Here is a 16303-nt window from a genome sequence, read left to right on the forward strand (position 1 = left end):
CCCTCAACATTTGATTTTCTACATATTTCGTATAATATTTTGTCATTAATATCACTATGTCCATCTTTTCAAAAGTTTTTGTCCATCTTTTCAAAATGTGTTATTTTTTTAATTTCCGTGAATTTTCCGATTATTCGGTTACAATATTTAATAACAACTGTTAAGATTCTGTTAAAATATTTGTCAAAGAATCCTATAATACAAAAAAATGGTAAAAAATAATTATTTATTTAGTTTAAAAATGCATTTGAAATTGGATTTTTTTCTTAAGTGTCTCGCTTTCCACCATTCACCCTATAATTTAAATGTATTTGCCACCTTACTGAAGCCCCGTCTGCTTGATCGCATTTTCCTCTCTAAAATCCTTGTCCTTTAGTCACAGTAACGTAAGATTATTGAAAGCAAAGGGCTAAAAGGGTATAAAAATGTCGATGCCACGCCCATTCTGTAGTTCAGCTCTTTTGTTTGCACTATTTGCATTACATACCCCTTACATTTATCGACGTTCCCGTAGGATTAGTGAAAGTAAGAAAGCTAATGTGAAAGACTTAATTTAGGTCACGCCCCTTCTGAAGCCCAGGCTTTCTGTTTGTACGGTCCATTCATATCGGGTTTTTCATGTGAATGTTGAGAGTAATGGCGCTGGCAGACCCTTGCAATTAAGTGAAATCAGATATAGCTGTCCCTTTCATTTGTTTCATTTCTTTCATTTGATAGAAAGAGAAAAATATATCTAAATCCTAGCTCAGTCCCATCATCGTGGCTATCTTTCTATACTTACGAACACCAGTCTTTCTGTTTGTACTACCCAATAATAAACCCCTTTATTTTTACCTCCGTCCCCGAATGATAAGTAAAAGAATGGTAAGGTAAACGGCTTAATTTAAGCCACGCCCCTTCTTAAATCCAGATCTTGTGTTTGCAATGTCCCTTAATAAGCCCTCGTAATTTTTAACGCCTTTCTCGTAAGTTTGTTGAAAGTAAAAAATCAAAAGTACAAAGTTTAATTTAGGTCACGCCCCTTCGAAAATACCCAGCCTTTTTCTATGAATTATTACTTCATAGAACCCCATATTTTGTATCCAATTTCCCGAAAGATTGTTGAAACTGAAAAAGTAAAGGCAAAAAATTCTAAAAAAGGATGGTGCTCATGTTATGCAATATGTCTGCATTTATGTAACGCCCCTTTTAAAGTCCAGCCCTTTCGTTTGCATTACACCTCCACAAAGCCCATTTTTTATCCGTCTTCTCGAAAGATTGAAAAGCTCAGTTTACTCCCAGTTTACAGAGAATGAAAGCATACTTTCATTCTCTCTTACAAAGTTCCTAATTTCTTCACTGAAGTGATGAAAAGAAACAAAATAACTGAAGCCACGCCCACTTTGAAGACCCGTCCGTTATCTGCATTTCCTAAGATAGTACATAATCGAAGATAGTGTTCCATCCTTCTAAAGACCCTACCACTTGCTTACAAAGGTGCCCTATCTAATAGTTTTCCATAAAATTCTTTATATACTTTAAAAGAAATAATAGGATTACGAAAAATCTCTCTCATAGCCTATAGGGAGTTTCGGCTTGAATGAAAACGGACTGAAAGAATTTGATATAAATTGCTTACTACTGGGAGCTCATTTATAAAATAATTTTTGAAATGCCCCAAAATGTATGCAAAATGTCTCACGCGGTAAATTTGAAATACAGTACTCTGAAAAAAATGTTTTGTTAAACGAACAAATGGATTTTGTTGAAATTTTGTCAAAAGGATGTTATTTACCAATTTAACAAAAATTTTTCTTGCATTTAATATGGAAAAACACCCTTTTGACAAACCTTTAACAAGATCCAGTTGGCCGCCGATTTGACAAAACTTTTACATATTCTGTATGGAAGAATATCCTTTTTAAAAACTTGTCTTGTTAATTTGACAAAACAATTTTTCAGAGTAGACTCTCTCTCAATCGGGAATATGGGGCGAAATGTCATCAGGTTTATCGATAGATTTGGGCGTCAAAACCTTTGTAAACTCCACAAAAAGCGCTCAATTATAAAGGATCACGATAAAATAGGAAGAACTACAGCGAATTTGAGCGAATTAGCTTCATAATTAAACGTGGAAATTGTCAACAAAATTTGTCGCCCGATTGAAAAAGAGCCGATTGATTGAGAGTCTGCTGTACATTTCTTATGAACCATTGGCGCTGAAAATAGGCTGAAACAATGGCTTCGAAAATGTTTTGCATAGATCACGGCGTTTTCGTAACTTATTCCAACAACCTCTCCTGTGTGTATGCAATTTGTCTGTGCCACTGGAGTTAATTCACAGGCATTTTTTCGGTCCCGAAAAATTCATTCAAGGCGGAACTTGTTGTATTTCCAATCTAAGATTAGCAAATAACATTGATTGTACTTTACTGATTATATCAAAATAAACACAATTTATTTACATTTCAAGATAAATGATTGTATATCGTCCAAGTACCTTGTTTTGACTCCACATACTTGAAACACATACTTAACAAACATAAAAAAAAACAACAAGAAAAATCCTTTTTTTTTCATGAATAGTAAAAGGAAGAGAAGCAAAATAAAAGAACACCCCATGTGGAAGAGTAAAAGTGTGAAAATTGTGGCCAAAAAAGGGAGGAAATTGAAATTTTCGCAATAGAGCAGCAGACAACACAATTACGAATGGTTTTGATAGACACAAAAAAAAACGAAAGAATAAGCCAGAGTTGTTGGTAGCAGATAAAAAAACGAAGAAGAAAACGTGGCAAGACGTTTCAACGAGTTAAAGTGAAAATAAACATTTTCAGAGTAATATACACCGTATACCAAAAGGAAAATGCTGAAAAAGGCTACAAACAACATTCCACCGTTGTATATGATATCCATCTCTTGAAAAATTTCTTGCCCAGCATGGGTATAGGTAGTGCTAACTCCTCTCTTAAAAAGCCAACTCAAGAAAGCCCAAAACAGATGGAAAAAGAACTTGAAGTTGCCATACGGTGGCTGACTCTTTTTTTTTGTATTTCAGGATATATGTTGAATAAATGCTGCACAGTCACAAAACTGTGCAAACTCTTGTAGATTTGCACGACTTTTTTCTTCTTATTCTTCCCCATCTCAACTATATTACATATATTATACATAATATTCTACTCCACAATTGCATTGATTTCTATTCAAAGAGGCATTTCACTGAGGCGAAATTAGTATTTTACATCAATTTTTAGGTTAAGAAATGTAAAGGCTAGCAAAACGAATCCTAATTTGGATGTCCTTCCGTTTTTCTAAGGAGACCCACAAGAGTAAGCCGGCGGCAACCAACGCAACAAAGCATTAATTGAATTTGCAAATTATTCGGAATATTTGCAAGATTCCAAGAATATCTGTTCTGTATTTACTAGTGAACCGCCCCTTGTATTTAACCATCTTCTATCGTCGTCGTCCACAAGAAGCTGGCAATAGAGTCACGACCTATGTGTACAAATGTGTTGGGATTTGTGTCTCATTGCCTCGTGCTCTTTCTCAAATCCCCATCTTAACTACATAGGATGCCCCCTGAGTATGCAATTCTGCATTCACTTCTTTCTCATGATCCCACCTCCGTTCCCACCCAAACATAAGACGCCCTTTGCACCCGCAAATCCACCTTTTTATTGTGTGGACATGGTGGAATCAAAGGGAAAAACTAGTAGCTCTTATGCTCTCTTAACTTCCCTTTAACGCCTCTGTTTATTCTACTGTATCTTCCACCTTTCAAGTCTTCTCCTTTTTTTTGTTTTGGCTCACGGTCTTCTTGCAAAAGGTTGAGAAAATAGAATGCATTTTGAAAAACATTAGAGAGCTTGATTTTAAGTTAGATTACAACGTGGAATATAATGTCAGAGATCCGTAACCTTCTGATAACTATAGACATTTTGTAATAGGTTAATTACCAATAATGATTGAGACCACCAAAGTTTAGAAAAAATCTTGATTAGATCCGTATTAATTTCTGTTTGTGGAAAATTACGACATTATAAAGGATATATTATTCTTCTGATTCAAATAGATTAATTACCCTTAATAGTCTACTTCTAAGGCAAAATTTTCAAAAATTTTCGACTAATAAGACATTAAAGAAGTTAAGCCTGATGGCTAAGCCTTAGATCTAAAGCCCATACTAGGGTATGTTTCTTAGTTAATTGAGAAATTTAGTTAATTAAAAAAACAACCACACAAGCCTGAACCTAAGACCGTACCCTAGCCTAGAAGGTAAAGGCAAGTTCAGAACAACTAACTAGAGCTTAGAAAGTTTACGAAATTAAACCTGGTGAGTTTAATGGATTGAAGTCCAAGACTTCCAAAGCCCTTATCCAAAGCTTAGCTTTTCTAAAGTGGTCTTCAGGCTAGAAGTTTAGCTGAGTTCCGGAAGGCCCCAAAAATCCTAAATAGCAACAAATTTTATTCATTTTTCAGAATCGAACAGGTGATTAATCTTTAATAATTCAATCCTAAATTAAAGTTAAGCCTTATGGCTAAGCTTTAGGTCTGAAGCCCGAATAATTTTCTAGACTCGCACTCTTTAAAAGGCTAATTTTGAACAGTTTACCAGACTTTCTGTAAAAGTTAAGCCTAAGAAGATTTAATTAAGCTTAGCAAGTTGTAGATAAGCCCGGATAAGTAGAAGCTAGAATATCACAGCTGAAATTAGCAAAGCTTTCGAAGTCAAGCCCTGCTTGATTACAGACCTAACTTATCTTTTACTTTGACAGCTCTGACAACTATTGAAACTGAGCATAGCTAGGCCTCAGCTTCGACAACTGTCAAAACTGAGCTCAGTTTGCCCTCTAGGTAAAGCGGTCTTCAAACTAGAGGTTCAGCCCAGTCCCCGAAGTTCTCAAAATCCCAAATGGCGAGCAATTTTATTGCGTTTTGGAGCGGTACCATCCAAAAAAAAAACTCTCCATTATTTCCTCTTCCCATTTAAGAGTAGATAAGGCTCATAGATCTCCCTATCCTTTCTGTATCGAGTGGATGTGCTACTGTGGAAATTGGTTCCCACAGGTGGGTTGCCTCTGTGAGACCGGTCAGAGTGGAACCGATCGTTGCGGAGATCGGTGGTATTCCACAGAAGTTCCGGTCCTTCCCAAAATTTGCTTCGCTTTCGCCACAGTTTTGAACGCCTAATAGGTCATTTATCTTTAATAATCCAGTCATAAATTTAATTTTCCCAAAAAAAATCGTGATTGATAAGAAATTAATGCAATTAAGCCATTTGGCTAAAGTCTTACGTATGAAGCCCGTATAAGGGCCCAAATAGACTAAGACTGATCCTTGAGAAATTTACCTTGTAAAATCCAGCAGTAAAAACTCATTCTAGACTGTCATAGACTGAGGATTTAGGAAAATTGATTAGGGGTCCTTTGCATAAATCCAATTTAGCGAATCCTTTACTGCCAAATATTACACGCTAAATATTCTGGAAGATCAACCTGAGGCTATTTACGACAAAAGCCTAGAAAACTATCAAGGGTGATCCTAGCAAGCTAGAAAAGTCTAGCATGGTTCTCGGAAGAGCTGGACTGGACATCTTCAGAAAATGGGAATTATAATAATGGTATATACCAGCAAGTCAATGAGTACAAGAAAAATGAAAGGCCTAGGCTTACACAAGTACAGTTTATCAATAATGACGCATAATAACTAAAACAGAGCTTTGAAAACAAAATATTGTAACGACCAAAACCCACTTCAGATAGTAGCACCACAAAAGAAGACCTTACTAAATTGAAATTGAGATAAGCAACCTTATATTAGGAGTAAGCTTGGCGAGTTTAATATCGAGACAAGCAAGTAAAAACAGGAAGAACTGAGCTTAGAAAGCTTTTGCAAATTAACCAAGATGTAATAGGTGATTCAGATCAGCATCGGATGATTTTGAAAACTAAATTGCTCAATTAAACCTTTAAGCATGATCCGTTAAAATCGTTAAACGTTACTTAATTTGATATCAATGGATTACATACAACTCCTCTTTTTTCAAAATTTCGAGCATTAGGAAAGCGAATCCTTAAGCTTTTTTAGGAGATTGCAGGACTTGCCTACCTGTTGGTAGCCCGTTCGTGCCTACCCGACTCAAGATAGACCAACAACGTTGCAACGTCAAATAAGTAATTCAGTAAAGCGGTTTTCGGACAAGAGGTTTAGTCCAGTTCCCAAAGGTTTCAGAACCCCAAATCACAACGAATTTTACTGGTTTATTAGAATCTAAAGGATTATATACTCTTACAATGCTTACAATACAATCCTATATCAAAATTCACCTAAATATCTTGACTGACAAACCTACAGTTATGGAGTCTTCAGGCCTAAAGCTTAGCCACATGGCTTAAGTACTTTAATTCATTATTAGTAAAATTTGATTTAGGATTGGATACATATTAAGTGGAAAATGATTTATTAGATTCCGAAAAATCAATAAAACAGGTTGCTATTTAAGAATTTGACACATTTTGCAACTGGGCTAAGGGGGCTAAGCCTATAGTCTGAAGACCGCTTGAAGCAATATGGCTTAACTTATTTATATTATAATTAGGAATGATTTCTGAGTAAATTTTGACCTAAGCCTGGTTAATAAAGGCAAATGATCCATCCTAGATCTTGAAAAAAAAACAACTAAAATTGTTTATTACCGAAGATGCGGGTGACTGTACCCTTGCTCTTCGTAAGCTTTTCTTTAAGTCTGACATTGTGGATAACTTTTCGACCATCCTTAAACGCTAGAATCAAGGAAAAGTTTAACAAAAGTAAGGGTGCAAAGTTACTCGCTTTTACGGTATATAGTATTCCAGGACTTCTGGAAACTGGGCTAAACCTTTGGTCTGAGACCCGCATAAGCTTTCGGTCTAAAGCTTGTATTAGCAAACTTTGCAAGACGACCCTAGCTATCAAAGATGAACTTAGTGTTAAGTAAATCAAGCTCATGACTGGGGTATTTCATCCATTTTAAAATGAGCTTTTAAAACTTTGAAAAACCTAAGTTCATCGAGTTGCTAAAGCTCAAAATAGAGAACTTTGTGGAACGATCTTAGCTATTGCAAATGCACTTACACTGGTAAAAATAAAAGGATCAAATTGATTCTTTTGCAAAGGATGGATCAAAGTCACATCTTCCATTATGAAAAATGTGCATTCAGAGTTCGAAATTTAATCCATCCTTTTCACGAGGATCAAATTTAGATCAATTTGATCCTTTTATTTTTACCAATATACCATTAAGTTTATCAAGCTACCATGATTAAACTTATAGGTAATAAGAAGACAAATCTAAAAGCTTAAAGCCTAGCCTATTAATTTTAAATGAGCTTTTAAAGTTTTGAAAAACCTAAGTTAACCAAGTTCCAGAAGCTCGTATTATGCCCTACACACCCTTACGACTTAAGCCTAGAGACGACTTAGTGGAAAATGATGGAAATGTAGTTTAACCATTACTTCTAATATAGTTACGCTAAGCTGTATCTCGGCTAAAACTCAGGTCTCTCAAGGCCCTTAGAGAACTTTGCGAGATGGTCTTTGGTATCGCAAATGAATTTACCATTAAGTTTATCAAGCTGCCTTGATTAAACTTAGTGGTATTTAAAAGATAAATCTAGAAGTTTAAAGCCTAGTCTATTCATTCATTCATTTTCAACCGCTTATCCCTATTGGGGTCGCGGACCCATGACATCCAAATTAGCAGCCCACGCTTGTCGATCCTCCGCCACTTCAGGAAGATGTTCGGGTTCGATCCCAAGGCGTTCCAAGGCAAGATTCTGAATTTGATTCAGCCACCTAGTCCTAGGTCTGCCTCGAGGTCGACGCCTTCTCACAAAGCCTAGTCTATCGATTTTTAAATGAGCTTTTAAAGCTTTGAAAAACTTAAGTTCACCAAGTTGTTAATCAAGTTACTTCGACTTCAAAGGTCAAATATCATCTTAGCAAGGTATCAAAGGGAAACCCTAAAGCCTGACGTATAAGTCCTATCCAATTTATCCCCCTGTCTAATCGTAAACTTCCTGAAAGAATCCAATTACCACCTAAACCAAGGGTAACTGATTTCACTAATTGTGCACTAGCACTACATCCCCCCGAACAATCCTCTTAACAAACTTTCTGATAGAGATTCCTCTGAGTACACACTCAATTCACCATCAATTGTACTTATCCAGATAAATCGAGCGATATTGTCTTCCCCAACTTGCTTCATAACTATTCACTACAGCATCGTGCAATGGCAAAAGGTATTGAATACATTTCCTTCCCCTTTGGTTTTATCCATACATACATAACAACACAAAACCGACCAAAGACACCAAGTGTCTCTAGCCAATTCCCCCAAGTCTCCACAAGTAGCCCCCCCTCCCCCATCTCCGAAACCATCAACAATTCCCTCTTGGACTTGTGTGTGCACATTGAATACTAAAATTATCTCAATATGTTACGCTTAATGATCGGCACAGTTGAACAAGAGCTTTTGACTTTTCTCTTGGCTATATGGCTATTTGGAAGACTATATACCTAAGGAAAGGTACGAAACCTGAAGAAATTGCTTATGCTATAATATGCATACGGTTTAGTACTGTTTGTGGGGTCTCTTTCCTATATATGTAAGTATACTACCTTTTACTCCATTATTGTGTGTTTGTGTGTGAAATTACATTTGTTTTCCCTTTGGGTATTTTCTTCTCTTACGATCACCGTAGAAAGAAATTTGTTAAATTGACTCTAACACATGTTTCTATCCCTTCTTTTTACTCTTTTTATCATCTCCTGCTAACCCTCTTACACCCATTCATTCTTCCCTCTTGCTGTGAATGTTACTTCTTCTTCATTATTTTTATTTTTTTATTTTTATTTTTTTTAGTCTTTGGTCTCTTCCGAGAGGCTACAATTTTATTGTAGCCACCAGGCAAAGAAAATAAAAGAAAGCAAGAGATTTAACTTTAAGCGGTGTATTACATGGTGGAATAAAGAAAAAGGAGTTGGAGAAGACGTTAACAAATAAACAAAAATAAAAAAATAACAACAAAAAAACTAAACAACAAAGTTGATCACGAATAAAAAGTCATCGAGAACATTTTAACAAATGCTCCTCTCGGCAATATTCAACTCCTTTTTTCTTCGCCCCCCCCCTTCCGTTTTCATATTCTGCAAACTATGCCTTGTTCAAGCCTATAAATTCTTCATCCTTCATATGGATGTCTTTAATTCTTGACCACAAATTGTATGCGATAAGCGTATTAAATGATGGACAAAAAAGTAAGTTGCGTTATGCATTTTGCATTATATTGACTTCCATACACATCATTTGCCATCCAATACATACACTTAACCATTATAAACATTAAATGCCATCAATTGCACCAAGGAAAAAAAAACCAACAAACATGAGACACTTCTGCAGATTGCAGATGAATTTGTCGTGAATATGGTGTCAATTGGCTCACATTCTTTTTTTTTATATACCATAATATATCAAAGAAGGAGAACTTCAGAGATGGTGCTGATTGAGCTCAACGAGTAGACTTCAGTACCCGCAAATGTTAAAACGTTTCGGATAAAACTATGATTCTTTAGTTAACCAGAACTTGATGCTATGTTACGGACAAAGAATACGATTTTATTCTTGATCGAGTGGCTTCGTCTCGCACATAAGGATGGTCTTGACCTATCGGACATAGTAGACCGGATCTTTAAATACGATCATTAAGTTCTAGAATGAAAGAAAATCATACAAAAAGCAGGATGGCAAAATCACCTGCACCTACTGTAAAGCGGTCTTCAAACTGGAGGTTTAGCCTAGTTCCCGTAGGTCTCAAAATCCTAAATAGCGTGAAATTTAATTGCTTTTTGAGAGTCTAATAGTTTATTTCTCTTTAATAATCCAATCCTAAGTTAAATTTTTCCAAAAAATCATGACTGATAAGAAATTAGAGCGGATAAACCATTTGCCTAAGCCTTAGGTCTGAAGGCCGTATAAGGTCATTAGGTACCATAATTTTGAATCTAGTTAGTATGACTCCAGGAGGTGTTGGCCTAGTTCCAAGAACACTTCTCGCACGAGAAAGCTTTATTACGTCAATGTTGGTATTATAAGTCTTCGCAGATGTTGGCCTATGCGGACGACATCATTATCATGGACCGCTCTACACTCGTGGTTTAGGAGACTTTCGTCGAAGTCAGCAACGCTGTCGGTACTGACGGCGAGTAATGAAGTCGGAATAGAGGTTAACGAGAGACTCGCGGTGGGGAGTAGAAGTAACTTTGCAATCTCGTCGATATTTCGATCAACAGTCAACAGAGATCAAAATATAGAGAACCATATTGAAACCGGTCATAACGTATGGTCTGGAAACAATACCGTTGACCTGCACAGAAGAGAGAAAGCTGCTGATCTCTGAAAGACGGGTCCTACGACGCATCTACGGGGCTTTCCATGAGGAAACTTCAGAGGAATTGCGAGCAAGCATGAGCCACGAACTAGAGTAGCTTAATGGATAGGCCGACATTGCGGCCTGTATTCGGGAGAGAAGATTGAACTAGCTCGATCACTTTTGCCGTATGCTAGATGAGAGAAAGCCCAGGAAACTGTGCGAACGAAATCCGGAGGGCACGAGGAATCTTAGCAAACAACTGGGAACACTTCGTTGAGTTCCAGAACACGATCTTATATGGAGGATTTTTGGTTTCGTATATTTTTGAAGTTAGGTCAATTGGTTTGCACAGATAAGGATAACCCGGTCTGAAAGTCTACAAGTCGAAGAAAGAAATACGACTAAGCTCATTAGCGACTAAGACACCTGCTCAATAGAAGTGCGTAACTAGATCAACATTTGATTATAACCAGATAAATCAATTAAGTAGTACTGAGGATCCAGGGCACTGAAACTTAGATAAGCTTTACGAAAACCTTAAGCCTCTATGTTATCATCCTGAAGCCTTTATCAATTTACGGACGATTTACGACGCACCACCTATGACCCAAAATTAAAATTTTTCCTACGGTCATCTAAAGTAACGGTTTGCTCTAAAAAGTAAGAAAAAATTTCTTTGAACCCCCAAATTTTGACCCTCTCGTTCTTAAAGGGTTAAGTCTGATCAGGAAAGGTAACAGACATATCAACGGCTCAAGCCGAAAGAGGGCTAAGTTTGTTTAGGGCATAAAATCAGTATTTGTTACTCAAATTCAAATTAATGGATTGCATATAACTACCTGTCTCATTAGAAAAGTAAATTCCCAAGCATTTTCAGGAAACTTTAGGATTTGAGTGCCTACTCAAATCAAGATAAAACCAACAACGTTGCAACGTTGTAAGTCAGTAAAGTGGCCTTCGGACCAAAAATTTAGCCCAGTTCGTGAAGTTCTCAATGGATCATTTGCTAATATCACACCTTTTAATATGTTAATATCACACCTTAAGAATATAGATAAGTTAAGCCACATGACTAAGCATTAGGTCTGCAACCCGTATATGGGACTGCGTCGGAAAGTATTAAGGAATCAGATATGATAGTTTTCGAACATTGAGGTAACCAGTAATTGGAAGTTCGGATAAGAGTTTTTATACGTGAATCTATGTGCCCGGTAAAACTGACCCAATGTTTTGTAATTCTGTAAAAAAAAATAATATTTCATGATCTAATTCCTATATTACCTTCAACTTTTTTATTTATTTATTTTATTTATTTATTCATACACTCGGGCCCAATGCGCCCCGTACCACTAAGAACCCACAACCCACCCCTACCCTGACGCTGGTACTCGAGCGGCGGCCGCCGCCGTCTTCACAACAGCCTCCACGGGTAAACGGCGGAAACCCCGCTTCAGACCGAATCACAGGATTTACATAATTTATATTACATAAATTTTTAATGGTGAAATTATAAATGGTTCAGAGCAGGATAGTGGGTAGCGTGAGAAGTCAGCAAAGGGTCGAGGTAAGTGAATGGCTTGAAAATCATAGGATTCTCGTGTTGCCATCACTGAGATTGCAATCAATGCGCAAATTCGAACAAAAGTAAGGAAAAAGGAAAAAAAAAGATACCATAACCGATAATGTAAAAAAAAAAACTTTTTTCCTTAAAAACTCTATTCTAAAGCTACTAAATGAGCCTTATAAGGATTTTTTCCTTGAGAAAAGTACAAAAAAATTTTTAAGAGCCTTTTACAAAGAGAATGCATTGGGTCACTTTTGCCGGTAGTGTTCACATGCCACTTTTTTTCCTAAATTTTACTTTACGCACATTTAACGTAAATTAGGATACCGTATAATGGCTTCCGGGTTATATAAGTCCTATTTGCATGATCACTTCCGGTGTTTTATTACTTATAACCCCAATGAAAGCAATTTTGAACAAAAAATCTTCACATAAGAAAAAAAATTAATAAAAAATGCGTCTTTCTTTAGAAAATGGCTACCAAACATGGCGTAGGTTATATAACCAGAGACTAGACTACACATTCGTGCTCTATCTTGCTATAAAATTAAGCAATTAGGAAATTGTTCTAAGTGCACTACCTAAAACAAGATGCATTTGGTCAATATTTAACTTTCAGCGAAGTCTACACAGTTACCAAACCTATAAAATCGATCAAGACCGGTAGCTTAACTAAACACCTGTTTCCGGAAAGATCGATAAGCCATTAAATGTTCGACTTAAAAGCCTATATGGAGGAAAAAAAGTTAAAACCTTTATAAAATTTCATAAGTATATTGGGGTATTCACTGAATATTGCAGTTTTAAGATCAAAACCGACAGCTACGGGCATGAAAAATTGAACCTTTGCCCGATTATATAGAAATAATCATATGGCGGAAAACATATAAGACGCTGTTGAACAATCTGAAGATAAGTCGGTTTTTCTGACTCATTACAAGATTTAATTTGCAAATATTTTGTTTTTAATGAAATTCTGCTTGTTTCTAGTCTATATACGATTTTAAGTCGAATAGTTCATGGCTTGCTAATCTGTCCTGAAACGGATTTTTAGTTAGCCTACCAGGTTTGATCGATTTTAAAAGCTAGGCCACTGCCTAGACTTCGTTGAAAGTGAATATTTGACCAAATTGAACTTTTCTTATTAGTAAACTTGGGATGATGACCGATAAATTAAATATAGTAAATTTAAATTTCAAGTGGTCCTAGCAGGGTTAGATTAGATTACAGTGGGAGCGGTTCCTCGTGGAACCGCTGCACCCAGGCCTGCTTTTGGGCCTATTATGCATCCCGGGCTAGCAGGGTTACTAAGTATGAAATTGAGAAGTTCTATAAAGTCCTTTGGAAAATTTACAAGACTGTTTTTTTGCATAAAAGTATATAATATGAAGCCTTATCGACATAGGGTAAGTGGGGTGCTTTCGAACTGGGGTACCTTTGAAGTAAGGATACTTCTCTTTTTAAATTAAACTGAGCCTTATCATAATTTGTTTTACCTTCATGAATCTAAATTATACCTTGGTAAGCCTCAGTTTCTTTTAAAATCAGGAGGATAAAACCCCAACTTTAAATATTCCCCAATCGAAATGTCCTTCATTTACCCCTACAAGAACACAAGAAATGCGAGTTTACCTAAAGGCTTTTTCAGTTGGACATTTTATACTTTGGAAAATTCGATGATATTGTCTTTCACAAATATGTCAATTGATTGTAAACAGAAGGGAATGCTGTTTACAGTCAATTGAGATATTTGTAAAAGACAGTATCAGCGAATTTTCCAAAGTATAAAATGTCCAACTGAAAAAGCCTTCAGGTAAAGTCGCATTTCAATTTTCTCCGTTCTCTCGGCATTAAAATACATAAAACAACACTGTTCAATTGAAGATGGAATATACTGTGAGTGAGACGGAATAAATTGATTGGTATATTATTCATTAAATACCATCACGTATAAGATACGAAAGTTTGAAAAAAATTCCCCAGAATTCGTTTTTTTTTTCTTCTTCGTGTACATTTTTGTATCACGATAAAAATTAACCAAATTATTCCTTTCTTCCTCACCTCCGGCACAGTATTGTATGATATAAGAAGAAGAAGAAGAGGAAAAAAAAGCACACAAGATCCCCAATATCCCGAACATCAAAGAAAATTGCTTTAGCAGCTGCTTGATTTCCCCAATAAAATGGCTATTTTTGACTTTAAATACCGCATCTCTTTGGATATAATCTATCTCAAATTAGATTCCAATGCTCTCCTTTGCCCCATACAATTCCGCATAGAACCATTTTCTCTCTCTCTAAAAAAAAAAACCCATTCATAATACCTTTGCGGATCTGAAATTATTTCTCCAATGCCCCCCTCATATACCATTTGGTCGAAATTGTAAAAGATGTTAAAGGTATTAAATGGCATACGAGAGAGAAAAGAAGCAAAAGAGATGTTTATAATAAGAATTTCTCACCTTATATGGAGAGCAAGTGATCTTGTTTGTGTCACCACTTAATCTATCACGACTCACCTGTAAAAGGAGAAAACAGAGAAATGGATATCTCATTAATTATCTCAATTTGGTATTTATACAAATACGAAATAGTCAATATAATCACAGTAAATTTAGTATTCAATGTTTGTATTCTTCGCAGCCTCTCCATTCACATGGTTTACCATTCATTCGGAATCTCACACACAAATAATCATACACTTGTAGCAATAAATACAATTCCATGCTATTAATTGATTGAAAATTAACTAGAGGGAGGGAAACCCTACAGTGAAAAGTCTATTTAATCGTATTGCATACTTAGTGCATTGCACCACTGATAATACCTTCAATTGTCATTAAGATTAAAATAACCATTAATTGATTATTAAGTTAACCAATAAAAGAATAAATAGAAAATTCGAAATTGAAATACACTTCAGGATGTGCTTAAACTTTACGATTACTCAGAAAAACCAAAATTTTAACATATCTAAATTGTTTCAAAAACGTATCCCCCTTCGGTTACCGTATATGCAAATTACTATGACCATCAGGGCCCGTATCCTCCAGATGTGAGAGTTTGATTTTGTGGGAAAAGCCAACTCTCCGTGTGGAACTCGCCTATTTGGTATCCACGAAATTTTCGATTGGAAATTTTCTCATCAAAAACCGGTGGGAGAATTCTCGAGTGGTATTCCCGGTGAGAGTTTAATTAATTTATATAGAAAATAAGCAAATAAATTAAAATATCGCGTTTTTTAAAGTTTTAAATGGTTTTTAAATGATTATTTCAATTAATAAATACAATTTCCGTATATTTATAATAAATTTCAATTAAGTTTTTTTTTCTTAATAAACTGGGCAGGCATTTCGAACTTTTTTATTTTCTTTTTTTATTTGTCTATTTTTTTGAGTTTGATACCAATCATTTTCCAAATATTTAGTTTTATTTTGTTTCAGCTCTCGTGAATAAGAAAACGGTTGTGGCCATTTAATGATTAGATCTTTGAATAACCTATTTATATTCTTAATAAATACGAAATTGAACAGATTTTTAGCAGTTTACTTGGCCGTGAACTCTTCAAAAACTCTTAATTCTTGTTTTAACTAAAACCGGAGAAAAAAAGATCGCATAATTTATAGGGAGTTTATCAGGAAAAAGGTCTTTTTCAGTAAGTTAAAATTGTTAGATCTCAAGAGTCAACAAAACAAATATTTTAAACAAATATTTTTTTTTTATTTTTTATATATACGTGTTCCTCTTTAAATTAGGAAAATATATATTGAGTGAGATTCTTGAAATTTGCATCTATATTATCCTTTTTTATTTGACATACAATCTAAGAAAAATTGTTAGTTCTCTATTGAAAAACTAATTACAACATTTGAAACTCTTTTCTTTAGGTTAATAAAGTTTTTATTCGAGAAAATTTCTTCAAATACTCCATGTAAAATAGAAAATAAAACGGATAATGTCTAGAATTTTCCGAGAAAAACATATATCAATTTTGAATTTTACTCTTGAGTGATTGTATGTACATATATCAGAATCTTATAAATTTCAAATTTTCAACTATCTCTTTATTTTTTTCAAATTGACTATAGTTCTTATAGAGATAAAACCGAATTCTGAAATAATTCTGTAATAATCGAAAAATCAAAAAATCCTCAAACTGTCATTAAAATAGCGAAAGTTCGAAATGATTATCAAACATTGCGAAACTATCATGAATATTTGTCGAGGTTCTCGTCACAAAAATACTCGTCAAATCCGAAAACAATACTTAATTAACCACTAAGAAATCTTTCCTTGGCGAAAACTTGTAACCTTCATAACATTTAATGTGCCTTGTCGCTTGA

This window comes from Phlebotomus papatasi, chromosome 3, assembly GCF_024763615.1.
Source record: "Phlebotomus papatasi isolate M1 chromosome 3, Ppap_2.1, whole genome shotgun sequence".
Lineage (NCBI taxonomy): Eukaryota > Metazoa > Arthropoda > Insecta > Diptera > Psychodidae > Phlebotomus > Phlebotomus papatasi.